Source organism: Notolabrus celidotus, chromosome 15 (genome assembly GCF_009762535.1).
Source record: "Notolabrus celidotus isolate fNotCel1 chromosome 15, fNotCel1.pri, whole genome shotgun sequence".
In the NCBI taxonomy this organism is placed as follows: domain Eukaryota; kingdom Metazoa; phylum Chordata; class Actinopteri; order Labriformes; family Labridae; genus Notolabrus; species Notolabrus celidotus.
Genome location: NC_048286.1, coordinates 11,643,960 through 11,660,710, shown reverse-complemented (window position 1 = coordinate 11,660,710; position 16,751 = coordinate 11,643,960). Strand labels below are relative to the sequence as shown.

At 39.2% G+C, this 16,751-nt stretch overlaps 1 protein-coding gene and 1 long non-coding RNA gene across 2 annotated transcripts in view; one reads left to right on the top strand and one right to left on the bottom strand.

Annotated features, from left to right (window-relative positions):
* Positions 1 to 16,751, top strand: part of cacnb2b (calcium channel, voltage-dependent, beta 2b) — a 36,363-nt gene that overhangs the window by 3,643 nt on the left and 15,969 nt on the right.
* LOC117827396 lies at positions 177 to 6,921 on the bottom strand. The gene is made up of 2 exons (XR_004634201.1): positions 6,873 to 6,921; positions 177 to 648 (listed from the first exon to the last, which is right to left on the bottom strand). It is a non-coding gene; the product is annotated as an uncharacterized LOC117827396 (long non-coding RNA).

Below are 16,751 nucleotides of genomic sequence, written 5' to 3'. Positions count from 1 at the left end.
AACGTAGCTCATAAAGTCTTTCAGTGAAGTCCTGTGCCATTAACAAGCTAGCTTTAGTTTATTAAGCTAGTTAGTTAATGCTTAGAAAACATGCAGTGCAGTAGTGGTAAAACTGTCTTCTCTCAAAAATCAAGAAAACATTTCTTCAAAACTATTTATGAGTAAGCAATCCGTCACATTGTTGGCTGTAAACAGCATATGTTTATTTAGGCTATGCAAGAACAGAAAGCTAGCAGGTTTAGCAATAGTAGGGTAATTAAGGAAGATATATTTAATCAATGATAAGAGGTTATTTCCACCTAAATCTTTTGCCTCAATGTGTAACAACAATCTGCCGACATAAGTAATAATGATCAATGCCATACAAGTATACTTTATGGATATTATTACATTTAGGGCAGATAGATTCACTGCCACTCTTGATCTATAATTGTAGAGCTAAAGGGCTGCGGTGCAGTCTTTAACTCCTCAGACAGAGACTTGTGCCAAAGTAAAGGTGGCGGTGCCAGCCCAGCCGTATCTGCTCTGTGGTAGCATCAGGCAGAGGGCATGGAGCCAGTCTCCTCCAGACAGATGATGCTGAGCAGCTGATTAGACAGGGCTTGGAGAAAACTGGATTGGAGCTCACACTGCATGCAAATGACCGGCCTGTAATGAAGAAGAGGTAGAGTGGCGAAAACCATCAGAGTATCCAGAAGAACACATCAAAGTATATTAAGGGCAGTAAAATTGCAAGAGGAACAATGATATTTGATGAATTTTCACTCTGTCTCAGCAGCTGAAAGAGCCAATACAGGAAAGTATTCATAGATGCGGAATGTGTGAACACCTAGGCTCAGTGCCAGCTGCTCATTGGAGGGCTGACAGGAAATTAGTCACAATTAGGATGGTGACCTGCTCCATGGACAACAATAAACTGTAGTAAAGGGTGTTTGGGAAGCAGGCAGTGTTTAAGTTCTTTTTGATGTATGACTCCATCTTCCAAAGTTTACCAGCAAAGTTTCAATGAAGCTTGTTTATATCTGTACATAAACATGTTTCTGCAAATCAGCTAGGACATCCAGAGATAAGAGTAATGATTTGATTAGTCTTTTGTCATAAAAATCTTCTTTAAAGAAGTTCAAGATTATGATGTCCAAAAATATTAAGAACAGGGTTTCCTTCTATGCAATGTCAACCAAAACCTGCTTTGAGCTTTTACAGTTCAACACTTCAGTTCAGATCAGTGCTCACAGGTCGAGCACCAGTTTTTGTAATTGTGCTAAGAATTCAGGTCAAATATCAAATAACACGGGGCTGACCTCTTTTCAAATTGAATGGGAGTTGAATGGGGTCCACACTTTTAGAAATCACAGTTCTGTTAATTTTCTGCTTATTAAACAATTTTTGGAGGTAGACTGAATTTCTTATCTCTACGTCCCTGTGGGTAATTATGCTGAAATAACTGTGGTCTGTGCTGCCTGACACACTTTCACGTATAAATTCTGCATTTGGTTCTTTCATTGGAACTGAACCTCCTTCTCTGAGGACAGGGCAATAAAGAGTCCACCAACAGCTTGTGCAGACACTGTAGGGACAGATGAGGCCAACATGAATGAAAACATCGGAAATAGAGCCATTGGAGCCATTGAATCAGAAATCGTGTGCTAAATTAGCTTAATAAGCTCTTTTTGCAGAGAAGGTTGTGCAGTCAGAAATAGGGTGCGTCTCAAAGCTCTAAACGTCCATCCTCGCGTCTCTTCCTCGCGTCTCTTCCTCGCGTCTCTTCCTCGCGTCTCTTCCTCGCGTCTCTTCCTCGCGTCTCTTCCTCGCGTCTCTTCCTCGCGTCTCTTCCTCGCGTCTCTTCCTCGCGTCTTAGTCCCGCCCACCAGAGATGCGAGGAAATGAAACCAGAGGAGAGAGGAGAGAGGAGATTTGTATTTAGAGAAATGAGACGTCCTCTCCTCCGGAGCGTCACGTGAAGCGACGTCGGTTTGTGACGACGGCTTTAACAGCTGTTTGTGTCTGCACACATGTTCACTGTAATAACTCTGATCAATATAAACAGTAACAGATCTCTGTCTCTGTGTTTACATGTTTAACACACACTTGCACATGAAGAGAATCAGCTCTCTGTTTATTCTGTCCTAAAGCATCGCGGATCGATTCACCGGTAAAATGCCTCATTATTAAATTATTCATTACTTTAAGGGAAAATAGAAACCATGCAACTCTTTTCAAACCCTGTGCTCATTAATGATCCGCCTCGTATGAAACTTTATTAACCTGACAGGAAATATAACAAGTGTTTTTACTAACAGACAAACTTTACTGTCAGACTTCCCTTCATGAAGAAAACGAGAACAAATGGGGAAACTAACAGGAGGAATAACTGATCATTGATATATATTCTATCAATGATGTTAGACTCTATTACTCTATTTCATTAGACAGTGAATCTGACAAAAACAATCAGATATAACATAATCCACCCTCTGTTATATTGAATTTATGATTTTGCGATCAGTATTTTGTTTTTAAAATTCACATCAAACACTTTTCAATCTCAGCTCATCACACACAGACTGTTTAGAAACCGACGGATGTTTATGATCTGTTTCAGGGCACCCTTAATGACTGTTTTAAGGTCCATCTTTTCTCTGTTATTAAACTCAGCTGATGTTAAGTTTCGGTTAAGTCCGAGCCGCTGCAGCGTCCAATCGGTGAGTGATATTCGATAAGGGGGCGTGTCTGTCAGAGAAAAGACTTCCGCAAAGTCTGCTCTCGTGTTTCCTCGATTATCCCTCCTCGGATCAGTCTCCTCGCTCCTCGCTCCTCTCTCCTCCAGCAGCGTTTAGAGCTTTGGGACGCAGGTTAAAATGGCGCGTCAGTAAGTACTTCCGGTTCGGCCGAGGAGCGAGGAGCGGGGAGACTGCAGTTTAGAGCTTTGAGATGCACCCATAGTCTCAAAATGTGTAGTTATTTTGGGGAGCCGTTGGCCTGGCAATCTAAGCGCGCGCCCCATATATAGAGGCTATAGCCCTCGGCGCACGGTCGCAGGTTCGATTCCAGCCTTGTCCTCCCTCACTCTCTGCTCCCGAAATTTCCTGTCTCTCTTCAGCTGTCCTGTCTTTTAAAGGTGAAAATTCCCAAAAAATATAACTTTAAAAAAAAAAGTGTAGTTATTTTTTGAGTTGCGCGTTTTATACAAACTTAAACTTATTGTGCTTTAGGCCTACAGGTAGACTTCATTGATCCACCATGAGTGAGCACTTTGGCACAAATGTCAATGAAAGACTTCTTTTTCACAGGAAGAAACCTCGAGCAGAACTAGAGTAATTGGTGGAAAGCCATCTGCCTCCACTGGATGAGCTGAGAGAGTTAGGTTGATGGAGAGGCAGAAGAGGAGAGAGGTACATACAGGGAGACAGTAAACAGTGAGACATACACTCTAGCCAAAAAAACTCTTATGTTTGCAATGACACCTATAATAATGATAATATCTGTATACACTCTATAGTACAGTTCAGCTTTATTCATATCTATCAATCTAAATAACTTTTTTTAAAAGTATTTTTATCTGATATTTTTGGTCTCTATAGGACAGGCAAAGAGATACAGGAAAGGTGGGGAACAGAGAGTAGGGGAAGACATGCAGCAAAGGGTCTTGCTCTGAAGTTGAGTGCTGCAGTCTCCCTTAACACTGCCATGGCTGAAACTGTGTTGTGGTTTGTTGTTAGTTGTTTTCCTGTTTTCTTCTATTTGGTCGACATCTCTTTCTCTTTGCTCCTTGTTTTTTAGAACCCCTCACTGTTTCTCACTGACATTTTTGTCAGACTTTCAACAGGAAGAGGTGAAAATCATAAACAGGATATTAGATGTGTCAAATACCCTGATTTATTTAATACGTGAAGGATGTGATCAGGTTGTCCCTAGTGTCTCCTTATCTATTCAGAATTAATAACTGTTGTCAAAGGGCTTTAACCAGTCAGAATCAAGTATTTAATACAGCCAGGTGATCAGTAAGAAAGCTAGGTAATTAGTTACTTTAACAACCCACAGAATGAAGCCACGCAGTTGTAGAAGCATTTACTGTGTGCATTGCAATACAGCAGCCTCTGGATTTAGTTTTTGTGAGGAATATATTCTGAAACCCTCCTGCCATCCTTCTCTCATTTTTACCTCTTTGCTTCAGGTGAAATTAATACTTTAAATTTCAGAAGATCATCCGCACAGTTAAAGAAAGATCACAAGGACACTTCATGACATTTTTAAGCTTGGTCCTAATGTCCTGCTAATTATGTTAAAGGCTAGTTTTGCAGTGAGGTAAAATGTACTAGATTTTAGGTATTTATCACAGATTAAATCCAATCAGTAATTTAACACTTTGCTATAATATTACATTTTTGTCCATGTACTAGTTATGAAGTGAAAGTTTCAGACCTGATCTCAGTCCCTGCTTGTACTGCTGAAATCATGTGTATTATTGTTGAAGTTTAAGAGTTGTACTGTTTTTTACTGTAGTTAAATGGGAAGTGGAGCAAATGGTAGGCAACAACAGTTTATCAGATGGTTATATTAATATATAAATTCTCAATATCAATTATGTCCTGCAGGCTTTCTCTTTTTTTACTTCCCTCCTTATAAATCCGGCCTATTAAACTATTTCTGGGCATTTTTGTTTTACTCCTGTCCTGTTTTCATTATTTCCCTACCAAAGGCAGTCATGTTGCAGGATGACACTCTGTCAGACTAAGCGTGTGTCCCTGTGGGAAGGTGCCAACATCACGTACTTTCTGTTGATAAATTAACAAGTACTGGCTCCTCATAAAACCTCCTTTCAAAATCCTGTTCCTAAAGGGTTAAAATGATTCCTCAGATTGAATACCGCATGTGTCAATATGTGAAAAGTTTGTAAGGCCCTACTATGTGTTTTTTGTGAGTGCATACTTTAAGTCCATGTTGAACCTTAATGTCCTTTAAGAATAACGTAACGTAGTAAAATAAGAGAGGTAATTTCTACACATAATCAACTACCAACCTCTGGTCGTCGTTTTGGAGGAGCTCCGAGGGAGGAGGGGAGGAGTTAGACGGAGTCATGAGGAAATGCTACATTCAAATTCATGCTAGTTTTCCGAGACTACCAACCCTAGCTTTAAGCTGCTGTGCAGAAACTCTTCACCCTGGTGGTCTTGTCATCACCATTATGAGACACAAGCGGCAGCAGCACATGGGGGGCAGCCAGCAAAGAGCTTCATCTTCCACTGCAAACAATCAGGATTATAGTAACCACCCATGCACGCAGAGTCACACGCACTAAATCCCCCACTGTAGTCTCACACACAGCCTTCATGAAGAGTGCTGTAGACCAGACTCTCTCTTTATAAGTGGAGTTCACATCATAGTTGCTGCTTCCATACAGGCTCTTGAACACTTACATTTTAGTCTTATGCTTGATTAGTGTGAGCTGTTTGAGGAGATGCACATACCCTGCAGGGTAAGCCTGAATCTGCTGCTACTCTTTTATTATATCATCTACCTTAATCATTTTCCTCTCTACCTTCTTAAAATCTTGACTTTATTTTGTGCCTCTGTGTGTGTGTGTGTGTGTGTGTGTGTGTGTGTGTGTGTGTGTGTGTGTGTGTGTGTGTGTGTGAGTGTGAGTGTGAGAGAAAAAGTGAAACACATGGCTTTGTGTGTCATCATTTATTCATGTGATTGGCATGTAACCAGGCAGAGTGACACTTCAACCTTGGATGTTTGTGTTCTGTGAGATATAGAAGTGATGTTGAACGCTGCCAAGATGACTTAATTATACGGACGTTCTCTATATCTGTCAATTCAATAGCTCCTCGATGGATCTTCCATTGATTTTAATGTGCTGCTCTCTTACTGTTGGCTCCTTCAAACAGTGGAGTGGTTTCTGTTGTATTTGAAGACACAGCGTTGGAGGTGCAGATGATGATCTTTTGCTTCTCTTTGTCTGAAGATTAAAGCGTACAAGCCACAACCGGAGAACTATTTTCATCAGTGGGAGTCATTTATGCTGAGATAGGTTTTTTTTTTCCTCTCTCTCTCATATGTTGCCATGGAAACCTCGTCCCATTTTATGGAGCGAGTGTGCAGAAGGATCTGGTATCTTTAAGTGGCCCAAGTGTGTACTATCTGCTGCAGTGGAAGATTGCAACCTGTGCTGAGCTCAGGATATTGTCAAGTGGAGAGGAGGGAAAAGGGTTGAAGTGTTGAGTTAAGACTGAGAAAATTGGCCTTTTGGTTTGATTGGTGGGGAAAGGATGCTTCCATCACATGTTTCATTTTTATGGGGGGCATTTGTTAAGTTGCACACACTGAAATTAACAGAACGATTCTTCACATTTAGCTCTAAAACGTCATAAAAACGAGGTGAATTTTTAAGTCATTTTTTGATCACATTTGGAGCAATATTTGTCATCTTTTTCATATTTATTGTTGTGACAAATATGTTTAAGATAAAATCACTTATATCCAAATGCTAAACATAAATATTAAATATATATAATATATAAATATAAATGTTAAATCTTAATGTTAAATGTTGCTTTGCATGTGATCCTAAATATTTAGCAACTTTGTAAATTCACACAAGCGGGAGTACCAAAATAAAGCTTCATAAAGCATTACAGATATAGTGGGGCAAAAATGTATTTAGTCAGCCACTGATTTTGCAAGTTCTCCCACTTTGGAATATGAGAGAGGTCTGTAATTTTCATCAGAGGTACACTTCAACTATGAGAGACAAAATGAGGAAAAAAAATCCAGGAAATCACATTGTAGGATTTTTAAAGAACATATTTGTAAATTATGGTGGAAAATAAGTATTTGGTCAATAACAAAAGTTCAACTCAATACTTTACCTTTGTTGGCAATGACAGAGGTCAAACTTTTCCTGTAAGTCACCAGGTTTGCACACACTGTAGCTGGTATTTTGGCCCATTCCTCCATGCAGATCTCCTCTAGAGCAGTGATGTTTGTGGGGCTCCCTCCACAAATTTTCTATGGGGTTGAGGTCTGGAGACTGGCTAGGCCACTCCGGGACCTTGAAATGCTTTTTACGGAGCCACTCCTTCGTTGCCCGAGCGGTGTGTTTGGGATCATTGTCATGCTGGAAGACCCAGCCACGTTCCATCTTCGATGCTCTCACTGATGTAAAGAGGTTTTGGCTTATAATCTCACGATACATGGCCCCGTTCATTCTTCCCTTAACACGGATCAGTCGTCCTGTCCCCTTTGCAGAAAAACAGCCCCAAAGCATGAGGTTTCCACCCCTATGCTTCACAGTAGGTATGGTGTTCTTGGGATGCAACTCAGCATTCTTCTTCCTCCAAACACAACGAGTTGAGTTTTTACCAAAAAGTTCTATTTTGGTTTCATCTGACCACATGATATTCTCCCAGTCCTCTTCTGGATCATCCATATGCTCTCTGGCAAATTTCAGACGGGCCTGGACATGTACTGGCTTAAGCAGGGGGACACGACCTGGCGCTGCAGGATTTGAGTCCCTCTCGGCGTAGTGTGTTACTGATGGTAGCCTTTGTTACTTTGGTCCCAGCTCTCTGCAGGTCATTCATCAGGTCCCTCCGTGTAGTTCTGGGATTTTTGCTCACCGTTCTCATGATCATTTTGACCCCACGGGATGAGATCTTGCGTGGGGCCCCAGATCGAGGGAGATTATCAATGGTCTTGTATGTCTTCCATTTTCTTACAATTGCTCCCAGAGTTGATTTATTCACATCAACCTGCTTGCCTATTGTAGATTCACTCTTCCCAGCCTGGTGCAGGTCCACAATTTTCTTCCTGGTGTCCTTCGACAGCTCTTTGGTCTTGGCCATGTTTGAGTTTGGAGTCTGACTGTTTGAGGCTGTGGACAGGTGTCTTTTATACAGATAACGAGTTCAAACAGGTGCCATTAATACAGGTAACGAGTGGAGGACAGAAGAGCTTCTTAAAGATGAAGTTACAGGTCTGTGAGAGCCAGAAATCTTGCTTGTTTGTTGGTGACCAAATACTTATTTTCCACCATAATTTACAAATAAATTCTTTAAAAATCCTACAATGTCATTTCCTGGATTTTTTTTTCTCATTTTGTCTCTCATAGTTGAAGTGTACCTCTGATGAAAATTACAGACCTCTCTCATCTTTCTAAGTGGGAGAACTTGCAAAATCAGTTGCTGACTAAATACTTTTTTGCCCCACTGTAAACTATGATTGGGATATCTGTATCGTTCTAGGAAGCTTTTATTTTGGTACATTGGCAGTTTGAATTTGCTTATTATTTTTATTATTATTATTGCAGAGCAAAATTTAACATTTAGATATAGCTTTTAACATTTTGATTTTGATTTAAGATTTATATTTAGCATTTAACATTTCAATTGAACAGTGATTTTATCTTTAATACATTTGTCAGAAAAAAATAATGTGAAAATGATCACAAAAGTTGCTCTAAATGTGATAAAAAGTTACATTGAAAAATTCAAACTATGTTTTTTTAAGATGTTTAAGAGCTAAATGTAGATAAATGTTGGTGTTATTTTCAGTGTGCACAGTTTTATAAAAAGTGCCCCATACATGTTTTGTAAGTCTAAAATTTAAACCCAGGTGAAATAACATTTGTCTGTCTGAACTCTATTGTATGCCCTTTAAAGAATTAGAAAGGGTCATTTTAGTTCCCATTTCATAACAGATTTAATGATTCGTTCAACTCATGATATGATACAATATAATTCCCAATGCTGGGATTAATATTCAGACAGCTGTTGAAACTCAAAGTAGTCTTTGGGAATGCATCCTAGTTTATTTTTTTTATTGAAATATTAAATGAAACTCATCAGATATGTATTTAATGATAATCTAGTTTGTGAGCCAACTTTGAATCAATTGAGTTTCAATCACCATTTATCCTTTATAAAACATAGTTTGAGTACAATTGCTGAAGTAAGGATTTGTTTCTTGTGTGTCTTGACACTGATTTGACTTCTGCATCTCATTGAGCCACGTGATTTTGTCATCATCCATCAGGTTTGTTGCTGTCGAGCGGAATGGTGTTTGAAAGAGAAAACATTACAAGAATTTTCTAGTCTTGTTAATCTCTCTGGAGGGACTCAAATCCAAATTTGTACAAGATACAAAATGCACAGAGATGCTACCTCATCGTCAGCTTGTTCAGAGAGTGTGTTTTGGCTTTACAGAAAAAAAGACTCCCAAGATGAGGACCAGCTGCTTTAGTTGGCAAACACACGCTTGTTAAACTCACCTTCTTTTGACGACGGACTGTGCACAGCTGCTTCTCTGATCCTGTCAAGAAAATATTCAGACAAACTGCCTTTTGCACAGTGGATTCAATACCACCAAAAAAGAGGGGTCCGGTTAAAAAAAGTTTTTTGCTGTGGAAACAGCTAAAGATGGACAGAGGGGATCCCTCTCCCATGGTTTGTAGGCACATCCTTGCTAGTGTGCAGAGGAGACCAGACAAAAGAAACACATAATATTCATTACAAATACTTAAAGATTATAAAATGTAAGGGAAGATCTGGATTGAAGGAAGGATGATGAGCTAATGTTAATGGACAATGTATAGTGAGATAAGAACTGAGCTTTTCCACTGATGGTGAAGTAAAACAAAGTGAACTGGACCCAATGAATCAGCTCAGCACCTGACGTTTTCCTTCCTGTTGTCAGTTTATGTGACATTTTCTTTTCCATTTATCAGTCCTTAAAGTAAGTACATTGTCTGTCTGATACCTCTGTAGCACAGTTCAAGAAGTCTAAACTTATCTCAGATCAGTGTCTTTTAAAAACCTTAATTTCTGCCTCTGTCTGAAATGCTTTTCAGGGTTCAGCTCTCCGTAAGCCTCCTCCAATGTTGTCACGCTACTAATTCTTTGCCTTGAGTTAGCTGGTGTCTCTCTATTGAAAACTACAAAATTATGAAATATGGCCACATGTTTTGGACCCCTTTGCAGTTTGTCTTCCAGAGTGTCATCAGAGCCACATCCCAATGTTGTCAAGTGCTTAAGACAACCATTTGATATAATTTTATAATTGTTTAACATCAATAGTATTTGAATATGGGCTTTTGCTTTATCCTTTGAGTCCTCTATTTTTTTGCTACAGATTGTTTATCATAGTGGGTCTACTGAGTTCGATCTATAGGTAATGTTAGGAAGTGCAAAACCTATAAGGTACATTCCTAGTCTTTCGACCACTCTGCACTTTTTCACTACATGTTACGTTTACATTCATACACTATTGGTGGTCCCATGCAAGACCCATTATCATAAAATTGCAGTCACTCACATTCACACACTGATGGTTATGCCTTTTGGGTTCAGAGTCTTGCCTCTTTTACAAATAGACTGCTGGGGCTTGGGATTGAACCCCCTGATCCCCTTTTCAACTGAGACACATTTAATGCTTATTTGAATACATCAATGTTTTCTTTTGTTTAGGTCAACTTTTGCTCAACACTAGTCACTCAAGCAGTTCTTGGACCTATGCTGTGTAGTAGGTTATTGTGTTGGGCCTGTCATGTTCCCTGGTTAGATATTTCAAGACAGTCGATGGCTCAAAGTACAAAGTAAAAAGCTCAAGACTAGTTTTCGCAGAAGCTTGAATACTCAGGTAAAAATTATGGATCAAAATTTAAATATCTCAAAATATGAATTGGAAATATCACCACTTTAAACATAACTTGTATCTCAGCATTTTTAAAGACTACACAATAGTTGAGTTTGTCCTCTGGGGAGTTGTGGTGCTCGGGGGCCAGCCAGCTGGCTCCTGGTGACTTGATGGCTCTGATTATTTCTGTTCAGGGATGGAGTCCATCTCCCCAATCAGACTCCCCTCTCTTAATGCACTCCCCTGGCGTGTGTCAAAAAAGCTGCGTAAACTCTTTTGAGCGGGAAAGGAGTCACCTTGAGGGAGCACACGACAGAACGTGGCTTTACTTGTTCAGCCACTCTCCCATCATCCTTGTCCTCCACCTTCCTTTTCCCACCTTCTAAGCCACGTAATCACGTTAATGGGCTGAGATGGCTCTGCAACAGGGAGGGACAGGAGGGGGAGGAAAGGGGGGATCCATGAAGAAGAGGAGGAAAGAGTTTGAAATATGAAAATTAGCCATATTGGACATGGTTATAATATACAATGAAACAACAGAGAGGCTGTAGCTCTGGAAGTCTAGCTATTGTGAAAGGTTGTAAAGAGACATTTTTTTCCAATTTGACTATTCTGTGATTTTCAACACAGCTTCAGGTTTTAATACCCCTGAAGGTGCCTGATCAACTTTTGGAAGATTTGTAACCAATAAAGGTTTGTCAAAAATATCAATACTTTCATATTTTTCAATGCGTTACAATAATACTGTATCAGCTATTTTTACGTTCAATAGTATTAGAGAGATTGGTTGGTTCTTTTAGAGTGTTTACACTCTAAAGAACATATAAACACATCCACATCTCTGCACAAATATGTAGGAAGGTGTCAGATTTGGTTTGCTTGCAGCTGCAGTTGAGCTTCTCCCTTCGTGCTATGTGTGGCTGCTCTGCCTTCTGTCACAGCAGCTACACTGCTTACTTTCCTCATTCAGAGATTAGCAAATACTACGTTTTTGTGAGGTCATTTTAGCATGCAATAAAGATGTGTCATTTATGTCTGTTGCAAACAGACATAAATGCCACCTGGAGCCTAAATGTTTTCTCTTCGTCCCAACATGAGGTCTGTGGACAAGGAGTTTCTCACCATAGGGACTGATGCCCATAAAATGACCAAATTAGAAAGATAGAGAAAACAGGTAGCATAACCTCTGCTGATACACACACCTCCGCTGGATTATGAAAGATAAATCTGAGGAAAGGTTTTATTTTGGTAATACATGAATTTTATTTTAGGAAAAAACATTTTTATTTTGCTTTAAAGTAATATAAGCAATCTGTCAAATAAAATACAACAAATCTAACCATTCTTTATGCCTAGGAGTTTTTTTGCCATGGTATCAAAACAGGTTACTTTATTGTTTGATTTTTACTGGTGTTGTATTGAATTTCAAAATTCTGGTATCTTGACAACTCTATCAATATTTAATACCTTTAATATTAGGGCCTTTGTCTTTACTTGTTTTGTCTATAAATGGCATAACGTAGATAAAACATGAGCAAAAACAATAAAAAAGAATCTGCATCATTGATTTGCAAGTACTAGAATTACTTTGACCTGTAAAATATAATGGCACATACTAAACCTGTGGTTTCTTATTAGGACAATGGCTGACTGATGAGGATGCACTTAATGTTCCAACATTTTCAGCACTGAAATGAATACTAATGAAGAAAGAAAAATGCAGATCATTTGTTTCAGACTGGAGACATTTTAAATTCACCTGCATTAGCGAGCTGCACATTGTTTAATAATTCAGCGTGGGCGTTTGTTCTATTGGCTGGGTGACATTGGCTTGCAGGAGAGACGGGTGCTGTGCGAACAGATGCCCACACCAGCTATGGGTAAACACAAACTCATGCCTGGGCATAATTCTACCCAGGGGAGATTTATTTCCTCCTCCTCCTCCTCCTCCTCCTCCTCCCTTATTCGCTCCTCATCATGTTAAAGTTTCTGTCCTGACATTTGCTCAACTGCAGCCTCTCGCCTCTATTTTATCTTCTGTGTTAATTACCAACACCACCGCACCTACGCACATCATGTCCTCATCCTTCTTTAGTCATAATATTTGCCACTGATATTTAATTGCCTTCAAGGTTGTTGTAGCATTTTGAATGATTTCTCTCCTATTTGAAGGGCACCTTTTATTTTTCTCTCATTTACTTTCTGTTCAGCTGTCAGCTATCAGCTATCAACCGTTTAAAAAATTTAGTTAACTTAAACTAATAACTATATGACACATTAAACTCATGATATTCAATGTGTCATATAGTTATTAGTTTTTGGTCATTTTGGTTTCTAATGTTATGCTTGTACTAATTTTACATTGTTTATATTAGTTTTTATGTTTTTTTCTCCCATTACTGCTTTTTTCTTTCTAGTATTAGGCTGGACATCTCCATAGCAAATATTTGAAAGGATGTAAAAAATACGTTTCTCCTTGCCGATGTAACTTCGTAAATGCTACAAAGTGTTCTGCTCATAGTGGATTGTGAGATGATAGTCTTGCCTATCTTGATGTTGGATCTTTGTAAATTATTAAACATGGAGTACGGTCTAGACCCGCTCTGTTCGCAGGGCGTCTTGAGATAACATCTGTTGTGATTCAGCAGTGTACAAATAAAGATTGATTGACTGATTTTTTTATTTAGATATTTGAGAAGTTCTTCCTTAAGGTTAAAGCAGCATAAACACGGCTGCCAGTTCACAGTGTTGGCACTTGAACTTTTGCCACTAGCTGCAAAAACAAAGTCACAGTCATGGTCAAATAGTGCCTCATTAGCATAGCTTCCAACTTAAACAACCATGGCTTGAGAGTTAGCCTAGCTTAGCATAAGAGGAGTAGATGAAGGCCTTGCTTCTCATTCTTTGTATAAAAAGAAATGTATAAGCATAGCATACATAGGAAAGTGTCAAAGCAGTCCTGGCTACTCTTTGTATACAATAGTTAGCCTAGCGTAGCACAAGAAGAGAAGAGCACAAAGAGGCTGAGCTTAGATTAGCATGAGCAGAGTAGCGTAGCATAGAGTAGAGTAGAAGCAGACTGACTCTTCCTTGTTTCTGAAAAGTAAAGAGATAGTTAGCTTAGCTTGGCATTAGTTGGATTTAATGGGGTCTGGCTTTTCCATGTCTGTATTAGTAGAATTCACTTAGCTTAGCATGAGTAGAGTTGATTAGAAACAGGCCCGGCCCATTCTCATTTGTGTTAGTAGAGTTAGCGTAGCTTCGCATAAGTAGAGTGGAATGGAGTGGTTTAGAGCAGGGGTTCCCAAAGTGTGGGTCAGGACCCCCTTGGGGGTTGCAAGACACAAATTGGGGTTGTGAGATGTCCTTCAGAATGTTTTTTTTTTAAGTTATCTAAAAATAGTGCATTTTACCCATTATAGTAAAAAAATATCTACAAAAATAGTGAAATAAAACCTTGAAAATATAAAATGTAATGAGTTTTCTGCCTTTCTTTTTGCCAGATGACTCCTAAGTTTAGGGTTAGTGAACAGTTAATTATCAAAAGCATCAGTAACAGTAGGTTAATTCCTAACAGCACAGGACACACAGCCACATGCTCAGGTAGGTAGGCTAATTTTCTGCAGACCAGCTAAATGAAGCCCCATTAAATTACTTCAAGGGACAGCAGAGGTCGCAAGTCTTTGCACCTATATTTCGGGGGTCGCGGTCTGAAAAGTTTTGGAACCCCTAGTTTAGAGCAGAGTAGATTAGAAGCAGTTCTTGTTTCTTATGGTTTGTATAGTTAGAGTTATTCTAAAGTAGAGTGGAGTAGATCAAAAGAAGGCAGTCTTTTTTCGTAGTGTTCTGTAAGTCCTGCTAGCTTAGCACACGTAGAGTAGAAGAATACCTGGCCTAGTTTGTTTGCTGGTCTTTCTTCTTATTCAGTCCATCTGTCAATTTTGGATTTCTGTGAATCACCTTCCACACCTGCCACACCAGTTTCAGTAGAGAACTCTCTGCAGGCTTGTTGGTCCCAAAACAAGACACCTCACTATGATGACAAGTAAGCTGCAGACAGTCCCTGCAACAAAAATGTACATCACTTAACTCCAACCAGCTAGCTGTCCTCTTTCATTTTCTGTTTGTTTATGTGCTCCTACAAAATGTATTTGCTAATGCTGGCAGGTTTGCATTAAGTATAAATAACAGTAGACACAGTTGAAGAGGCTCAGCAACAGAAGAGCACAGTCAACTCAGTCATGCTTTAAAAACTTTACCTGTTGTCCTGTTCCTGTCTTTGAAAATAAGTTATTCAATTTGGATCTAATCGAAACAGAACTTAAGAGATAATGTTCTGAACTGCAGCTACTAAGCAGATGAAAATACTAGATAATATATTGAGGTCTTAAAAAATGCAAGTTCTGTATGTGACATGTACAGTGTAGCACGAAGACAGTTAAAATAAAATGGAGTTATATTTACATGAACTTGAATTTGCAGAGTACATATGAGATAGATTGTCAGATACTGTTGTCTTCACCAATGCATCCTTTTATTAGGATACACAGACTTGAGATGTTGTCATGCACCAATGACTCAGGATCAGCATGTTGTTAAAATAATTCAGACTGAGCAGATGTCTACAATGAGAGGCATGATTTGTGACTGTAGGACGCAAATGTGTATCTTTGAATGCCAGATTGACGCAGAGGGCTGTGCCTCCTCCTGGCTATGACACAGAGGGCATTAATTAGCATGTCTTTGAGGGGACAGTCTAATCTCTGGGACACATGGCACATAAACCAGAGTGTCCCTGGGGGGGATCTGCTGCAATGCTTTCTGGCAATTAAAGGCAGGAGGTTTCTGGGAAAAGGAAGAGTAAATTTAAAGGTATAATGCTGTGTTTATTTGGTCAGAAGCTTGATCTTAATGTCAAATGTCCTCACTCATGGCTTGAACTAGTAGAAATATTCAGGACTTGTTTCATTTAAACTGAAGAACAAATAATTATCAGTGTTTCTTCTAACTTCAATTAATTGGAATGAAACTAGACAAAGCAACATTTTAGCTTGCCAAGACTGAGAAAGGTACTCCTGCTCAAATGTCCCCATGGGAATTATAGTTTGTTGCAAATTTAGAGTCATATCCCACAAAATAGAAACAACTTAACTGATTAAAACTGCAAGCATTGGAAGGGCCCTCACACCTGGGCCAGAAGTGGCCTTGGCTCTGCTATGTCACTGAGGTTCCAAAAGTTCGTAATGCTACTCAGAGGAAAGGTGGTCAAGAAGAGAGGAGGAGAATTGGAGGAGCATCATGAGAGCTGCCTTCAAAGAAGTCCTCACTGACAGACATTGTTTTGAATATCAAAATGTGGTATTAAAAATGTCAATATGATAAATATAAAAACATAAAAAAGTCAATATAAATAGTCAGTTTGAATAAAAATAGTAGTAAATGAAAAAACAAACAAGTAACATCATGATAAACACACCCAACAATGAATACAGTGACCCCAATGACTTCAACAAGACCAATAACTTCTATCACATTATTTCATTATATATCTATTGTAGTAATGGCCTAAAATCTATCTCCTCACTAAAACCTGGGTAATCCATTAGGTCTCCCCTTGAAGGAACTTATGAGACAGTTACCACCTCTAATAGATAGCTCCACCTGTTCAATACCCTCGACTTCCAGAAGGCTGTTATTGCCCTGATGGCAGTGGTGGTAGTGGTGTGTCACTGAGTAGCACATTGTTAGTTTTTACTGTCCTGTCTTCTCAGTGTGTCCTATGTAATAACTGTTGCCAGGGACAGGTGAGCCTGGAATTTACACATGTACGAGTCACCATTTATGAATAATGCATTTCTATACACCTCTCTTGTTTGAAGGTCAACATATTCTCTCTGTTGTTTAATGGGATTACATGTAGCTTGCAGGCATTTTAAAACCCTCATTGGTCTCCTAGTTGAATATTATCTATGGTAAGGTTGAGGGCTACAGCAGTACAACTTGGGTTTAAGACAACTTAAAGAGTGGGTTTTGCAAGATGTGTCATATAACAGTCATTGAGGGATGCTGAGGTGCATTATGGGATTTGCAGGATTTGCATGACTTTGCATGTCATG